Consider the following 7,468-nt stretch of genomic DNA (forward strand, 5'->3'; position numbering starts at 1 on the left):
TCTCCTTTTCAATCACTATTGAGAATCACACTGTTAAGAGTTTTTAGGCTTCTTTTTCTAATCTTCCCTGATCTGAAAGAATTCGTGTATTTAGGCTAGAAGAGGTCACTTAAACAATACTCCTTCCAAATATAACTTGTATCAGGTTATATTTGGCTGATCACTGTGCTTGGTGAGTGACCTTTTCACTTCTCACTTAGGCTACAGGAGCTAGTAGTTTTATCCCCGCTGTATCAGCAAAAGGGGTGAATCCTTGCATTCCTAAGTTTTCAAACTGCAAAAGTGAAACCCTAGAAACAAGAGTTATATAGAAATATTAAGAGAGTTAGAATATTGCTGTTGTTTAGAGAACACTTTTAAATGCGAGTTCTCACTCCAGATGGCATGGCTCAGTGGTTGAGCATCAACCTATGAACCAGGAGGTCACGGTTCAATTCCCGGTCAGGGTGCATGCCCAGGTTGTGGGCTCAATCCCCAGTGTGGGGTGTGCAGGGGCAGCCGATCGATGATTCTCCCTCATCATTGATGATGTTTCTTCTTTCTCCCTATCCCCTCTTCTCTGAAATCAATAAAAAAATGTATTTTAAAAAATTCAAGGTCTCTCCCAGGTTGAAGAAGACACAAAAGAAGTAAAGTTTAAGGATATGGCAGTAGTTTCATAAAATATTGAAAAACTGAAAAAGGTTAATCACTCGGGTCAGTGATGTGTCATATCCAAAGTGCCAGAAGATACGGACTCTGTTGCTGGCTGGGCTCAGTGTTGGACATCTGTGAGTACGTGCCCAAGGCAAGTGATCACTTAGGCCAGGGGAATAGTTTGACATCTGTGTATTCTCACGTGCCCAAGGCAAGTGATCACTTAGGCCAGGGGAATGTTACAGGTTACTGACCACGTTTACCTGAAGAGACAGGACCCACAAGGGGAAACATGTGGCATTCATTCCATTCCTTCACTGTTACTGAAGTGTGTGTCCACTTGGCAAAGCTCGTCTTGCTTTTCAGGTAGCGTGAGTTAAAACCAAGAGAACAGCAGTGTTCTCCAGTCCTGTTCCCGAGTACTCAGCTCCAGTTAGCCAACCGTCTTGAAAAGATTCTTTAATCGAACCCTTGTCCAACAGGAGATTTAACAGTACTTGGGGACTACAGCACACCCCATCCTCTTCTTTTTTATTTCTCCTTCTTATCTCAGCGTAACAATTACTACAGGTTTTGACCAAAGTACTTCTGCAGTAGTTGGAAATGAGTTACTCTGTATTACCAGAAGTGTTCCGTCACCTTATAATGGGTCACGTTTGCATAACAACTAAGAGATGGTCAAAAAGTGTCTGCTGTAGTGATTTTGCAAATTCAGTGTTGTGGTTGCATCCATCATTGTTCTCCTTTCTTAAAACACCATCTTATTAAGTCAACCAGTTCCTCTTCACTCATCAGTGGTGCCTGCTCATTCCCCTCCTAATTATGGACATGAGTGATGGCTGTGGACAGTTCTAGGCCGTCAAGCAAATCCCTGCCATTGTAATCATGCCTTTTGAAATAATGGAGCAGCAGTTCTTGTGGGGACATCCCCACCTCTGGTTGGTTGATGACACCTGGATGTTCCGTGACATGCTCTTGCTGGTGCACTGTGTTCTTATCCAGGCCCGTGCTGCTGGGATGGGAGAAGCCAGCCCTGGGGCTCCTGGGCCCTGGCACCTGGGGCACACAGGGCCCAGGGCAAGCCACACAGGAGGGGGTTCTGAGCAGCTGCAGAGATCTCAGTTGCTGGTACCCTCGCTGCGCCCCCTCCCCATTTGTCTTTCAAAGCCTCAGAGCCACTGCCTTCCGGTAGAAGGAGGTGGAAGTCTCTGTCCTCTGGCATTCTCAGAACACTTTATCTCGCATACGTTCTTCCATGTCTTTCTTTTAACTTTTTTTTTTTTAAATAAGAGAACATCATTGGTACATTACCTTTGAAATACCTCTCATTTTCCTGTTCATTCCATGAAACTACCCTCTTCCCAGAGACAAATAGTGGAGCCGATTTATCTTTCCGTATTTTTCAATTTTGACTGCATATGTGTGTCTGTACACAACACAGAGGGTTGTTTATGAGTTAATGAGTTTATCTAAAGGCTGTCACACCAGATGTATCATTTTGCAATTTGCTGTGATTCTCAGAACACTTTATCTCGCATACGTTCTTCCATGTCTTTCTTTTAACTTTTTTTTTTTTAAAATAAGAGAACATCATTGGTACATTACCTTTGAAATACCTCTCATTTTCCTGTTCATTCCATGAAACTACCCTCTTCCCAGAGACAAATAGTGGAGCCGATTTATCTTTCCGTATTTTTCAATTTTGACTGCATATGTGTGTCTGTACACAACACAGAGGGTTGTTTATGAGTTAATGAGTTTATCTAAAGGCTGTCACACCAGATGTATCATTTTGCAATTTGCTGTGTTTTTGAGATGGATCCATGTTGCTTCATCAGGCTCTACTTCATTCATCTTTCAGGGTCCTATGACAGGACCTTGTGTAAACAAGCTACAATTCATTTGTCCATTTCCTACTGAGGGCCATGCAGCCTGCCCCCCAGTGTTTTCTTACTGTAAACATTGCTGCCATCAGCAGCTCTGCCTGTGCTTCCCGGGGTCGTGTGAGATTTCTCCAGGATGGGCACCAAGATGCAGAATGGCTCGGCTATTTCCAGCACTTCTAGGTCCTGTCAGATTGCTAAGATGAATCTCCAGTTCCCAACAGCTCTACATGGAAGTTTTCATTTCCCCATTTTAGCTAACACTGGACATTATCAGAGTTGTAGGTTTGTGCCAGTCCAATGGGTGTATTGCTTACATTTGCATTGTTGTTTTGATGTGCATATGTCTGATTATTAGTGAGGTTGGCTATTCAGGTTTCCTTTCTGTAACGTGAACACTCATTGCACGTGTGTGTGTGTGTGTGTGTGTGTGTGTGTTCTGTTGGGTTGTCTCTTCTTGTTTATTTGTTGGTGTTCTTTATGTATTCTGGATACAATCCTTTGTTATATGTGGTGCCATTGTTTTCTCCTAGTCTGTCATTGTCATTTTCCCCTCTGTCCTTTGTGTCCTCTGACCTGGTTTTGCTTCATGCCAATGTTTGAATGAGGACAGAATGATGCTTCCCCACCATCGGAGCGGCTGGGCTCAGAATGTCAGCTTCTATATCAGTGAGAAAACCCGAAATCCCTTTAGCTGCTGCCCCGGGAGGTGGGCAGAGCAGAATTCCTTCCCTTCTCCCCACCTCCTCCATCTTTCTGAATCTAGGTGTGTTGGTTTCCCAGGGCTGCTGTGAGAGATTAACTCAGCCTGGTGGCTTAGAACAACAGACATTTATTTTTCCACAGTCAGGAGGCCAGAAACCCAAAATCAAAGTGTTGGCAGGGTCGGCTTCTTCTGGAGGCTGTGAGGGCGGATTTGGTCCGTGCCTCTCTCTTAGTGTCTGTGGCTGCTGGCAACGCTCAGAGACACAGAGCTCCAGTCTCTGCTTCCTTTTTCACACGGCCTCCCCTTCTGTGCAACTCTGTGTCTCCTCCTTACCCCAAATCCAGGACAATCTCACATCAAGATCCTTAATTTAATCACGTCTGCAAAGACCCTGCTTCTACGTAGGGTCACACTCACAGGCACTGGGAACCAGGACGTGGACATATATTTGGACGATTCAACCCACTATGTCAGGCAAACTCCATAGATCCCAGGGGACAACTAGCTAACAGCAGGGTGTCTGTGCTCATGTGTGAGTGTGTGTGGGGTGCAGTGCTGGGAGGGTGTAGAGGAGGAAGAGTATCTTCTGAGAGAGGCGTGTATTCTGGGGGGTACCATTCCGCAGACAGGAAGAGCTGTACTTGTTGGGCATGTAGGTTATCGGATTCATAGTCCCAGAAGACATAGTGGGAATAAAGGAAGGTGCCTCCTGGGGTGAGCAGGTATAAGCCATGCAGCACCTTGGAAGTGGCTGTTAACCTGTCCCTTGCGATGGAGCTGAGCAGGTGACTGTACCCCTGCAGGAGTGGGCAAGACGGAGCCAAGGGTGGGCTGCTCTGTCCCTTCCCAGATATTAAACTTTACAGATGCTGCCCTTTTGAAGAGAAGTAAAGGGAAAACAGATAGGACCTACTCAGAAAATAGAGCAGAACCAAGGAGACACAATCGCACTGCTGACGCTCATTACTTGTGGAGTTCATATTTGCCACGTTACCCACTAACCTGTATTTGTAACCCCCAAAACTAAGACACGTGGTCCCTTCCCAGTGACCGTGGGCTGAGCAGGGCAGCTGGGAATCTGAGTCAGCGATGTGCACGTCCCCAGCTGAGGGGGAGCCGGGCCAGGCTCTGCCCTTTTGCTTCAGCTCGGTGCGTTTTCTGAACTTTTGTGCTTTTTCTTGAAGATGTCACTGTTTAAAATGGCCCTGTCTGTATGACTCTGTCTAATGTCTCGAGGCACAAGAGGCTGTGATGTGCCTTACGGAGAAAAAATGTGTGTGTTAACTCCTTCAGGCAGGAGTTAGGCTGCTGTTGGCCATGAGTTCCATGGGAGTGAAGCAGCAGTGTGTGTAAAATAAGGTGTCTTTAAACAGGAACACACATAAAACAAGGTTCAGTATTGATCAGTGTGTGGAAATGTGATCAGAGGCTTGCAGGAATCTAACTCTGTATTTCTCTTAGGAGCAATGGTTCAGAATTTGCTAATAGGGTGTCCCCAGCAGCCTTATCTATATATATACAAGCCTAAGCGACCGAACAACCAAATGACTGGTCGACCAGTCGCTATGATGCACACTGACAACCAGGGGGCAGACGCTCAACTCAGGAGCTGCCCCTGGTGGTCAGTGTGCTCCCACAGCCAACCTCCCATGGCCCTTCCACCCCCGCCAGCCAACCTCTTGCGTCCCTATATGCTAATTAGACCGGATGTCCTCCTGGACAAAGCCTCAGTGACTGCAAGGGCCAAAGGCAGGCAGCCATGGTGGCAGCTGCAAGGGCCAAAGGCAGGCCACCACCGCAGTGGCTGCGAGGGCCAAGGACAGGCTGCTGCAGAGGCTGTCAGTGGCAGCAGCAGCAGGGTGATGGGGGTGGTGCCTTCCCCTGATCACCCGGTCGGCCAGAGGCAGCAGCAGTTGGTGGGGCAGCGCCTTCCCTTGCTCGGCCTGGTCACCTCCCGCAGAGGACATCTCCTGAGGGCTCCTGGACTGTGAGAGGGGGCAGGCCAGACTGAGGGACCTCCCCTAGGTCCTGGGTGCCTGTGGCCGGCCAGAGGGAGGGAAGCCCGGGTCCTGGTTGCCTGTGGCCGGCCGGAGGAGGGAAGCCTGGGTCCCGGGTGTGGGGGCCAAGGCAGAGGCAGTTAGGGGTGATCAGGCAGGCAGGGGAGCAGTTAGGGTGATCAGGGGTTCCAGGTACCTGTGGCCGGCCTGGGTGAAGCCACCCAAGGTCATGGGTGCCTGTGGCCAACTGGAGGAGGCAAGGCGTGGGTCCTGGGTGCCGGGGCCGAGGCAGAGGTGGTTAGGGGCAATCAGGCAGGCAGGTGAGCAGTTAGGAGCAATCAGGCAAGCAGGCAGGTGAGTGGTTTGGAGCCAGCAGTCCCAGATTGAGAGAGGGATTTCCCGCATTGGAGAGGGTGCAAGTCGGGCTGAGGAACCCCCCCACCCCCACCCCTGTGCACGAATTTTGTGCACCGGGCTCAAATAGCATGAGCAGCCCTAGCTGGTTTTGCTCAGTGGATAGAGTGTCGCCTGTGGACTGAAGGGTTCCGGGTTCAATTCCGGGCAAGGGCACATTCCTGGGTTTCAGGCTTGATCCCCAGGAGGGGGCATGCAGGAGGCAGCCAGTCAATGATTCTCTCTCCTCATTGATGTTTCTATCTCTATCTCCCTCTCCCTTTCTCTCTGAAATCAATAAAAATATATTTTAAAAAATATTACGATGTTTTAACTCCTTTTCTCTTTTAAATGCATGCTTACTTAGAAAAGGTTCTGGATGACTGTATTAAGGTATTTAAGGTGGGATAGATGTTACTTTTTAGTATTCGACATGCTTATGCTACTGTAGTGTTTGATTTTGTGCAAAAAATTGTATTAACTTGAGTTAAAAATATTAAAGTGGGGATAAAGAAAACAAGGCATTGTCAGTGTGGACTGTTGGGCAGACTCCCTCCTCTGTTCTCCCATAGCTCCTGGTCTTCTCTGGCTGGCAGCACTTACTCACCTGTGTCTGTGACCATCTCCCTCCTCAGGCTGTGAGGGCAGCCTTTATATTTCTAAAACCCGTGTGTGTGTGTGTGTGTGTGTGTGTGTGTGTGTGTGTGTGTGTGTGAGATGCTCAGGGCATTCTTCTTTGTGGGGAGAAGTGGTGGAGGTGCGGCCCCCAGCCTGGGCTTGCGGCTCGGCCCCGTCCTTCTGTTCCTGGGCCTGCCTCAGCTCCTCTCCATCCTCCAGCCCAGCTTCTTAAGGGTGGGAACTGTGCACAGGCGAGGGAATGGGAGAATGAAGCACTAACGCACTTGAGCTCATTCATTCCGGTGGATCAGAAGGTGTGTTGACACCGATTCAGGAAGTTCAAGGCCTTTGAGAAAACGTCTGCGTTTTGGATGGAGTGTAGGAGGTGGAGGGAGTTCTGTGGGGTTCTGCAGATCCACTCTGTGGGTGTCGGCTTAGTACATCTCCCCGAGTCGGGCTGGGGCACACAGGCGTCTCGCTGAGCAGTGAGACGGGTTCCTTCCCAGCGCTAAGTCAGGGAGAGAAAGCCACATCTCTGCTGAAACTGTCTTTGTCCATGAAGCTCCTGGAGCCGGATCAATCCCAGCGAGATCCGGAGGGTTTGCTAAATGCTGTCAATGCTCCCACTCGTGTGCTGGACTCCCTTTAAACCCAGCTTCGCAGACACGACAGGAGGCCTCGGAAGGCAAGGAGGCAGGCAGAGCGAGCTCTTTGCAGGATCTCATCTTTCCCAGGGCCGGGCGGTGACACCTGGCCCTGACATTTTCTGAGTTCACAGCCCCCAGGAGGCCCCCGGAGGCTCTGGGCAGCCTTGGATGTTGTGAGGGAGGAGAGCCTGGGGGCGAATAGGGGTGAGGTCCTCGCTGTCTCTGAGGCCTCAGAGGAAGGGACCCAGGCTCCCTCCCTGCGAGCGTCTGGAGCATTTTCCTCTCAGAAACAAGGCAAACATGAGCGATAGGGTGGAGGCCTCAGAGGCAGTCCGGGTGGCTCTTCCTTCAGCCTCCGCATTCGTTTCTCCAGGGGCAGCGTGTGGAAGCGTTAGAGGCCCGGAACGCCGCCTGTGGGTCCCGGCATCTGGGTTCACGGTGCTGGCGCGGGCTCTGTTGTTCTTGGAGAAGAGGCTGTGAGCTTCTCAGATCCTGGTCCACGCAGGCAAGTGGCTCAGCAGAACCCAGACGACGAGCAGGTGCTCCGGGGCCGGGGCAGGCAGTGTGGTGAGCGGGCAGAGCCCTCGT

The 7,468-nt window shown here is 50.0% G+C and overlaps 1 pseudogene; it reads right to left on the minus strand.

Annotated features, from left to right (window-relative positions):
- Nucleotides 1-1,286: 1,286 nt before the first annotated feature.
- The window catches only part of LOC102261235, a 30,134-nt pseudogene continuing 23,952 nt past the window's right edge, over nucleotides 1,287-7,468 (minus strand).

The sequence above is a fragment of the Myotis brandtii genome, unplaced genomic scaffold (genome assembly GCF_000412655.1).
Source record: "Myotis brandtii unplaced genomic scaffold, ASM41265v1 scaffold573, whole genome shotgun sequence".
Taxonomy (NCBI): Eukaryota; Metazoa; Chordata; class Mammalia; order Chiroptera; family Vespertilionidae; genus Myotis; species Myotis brandtii.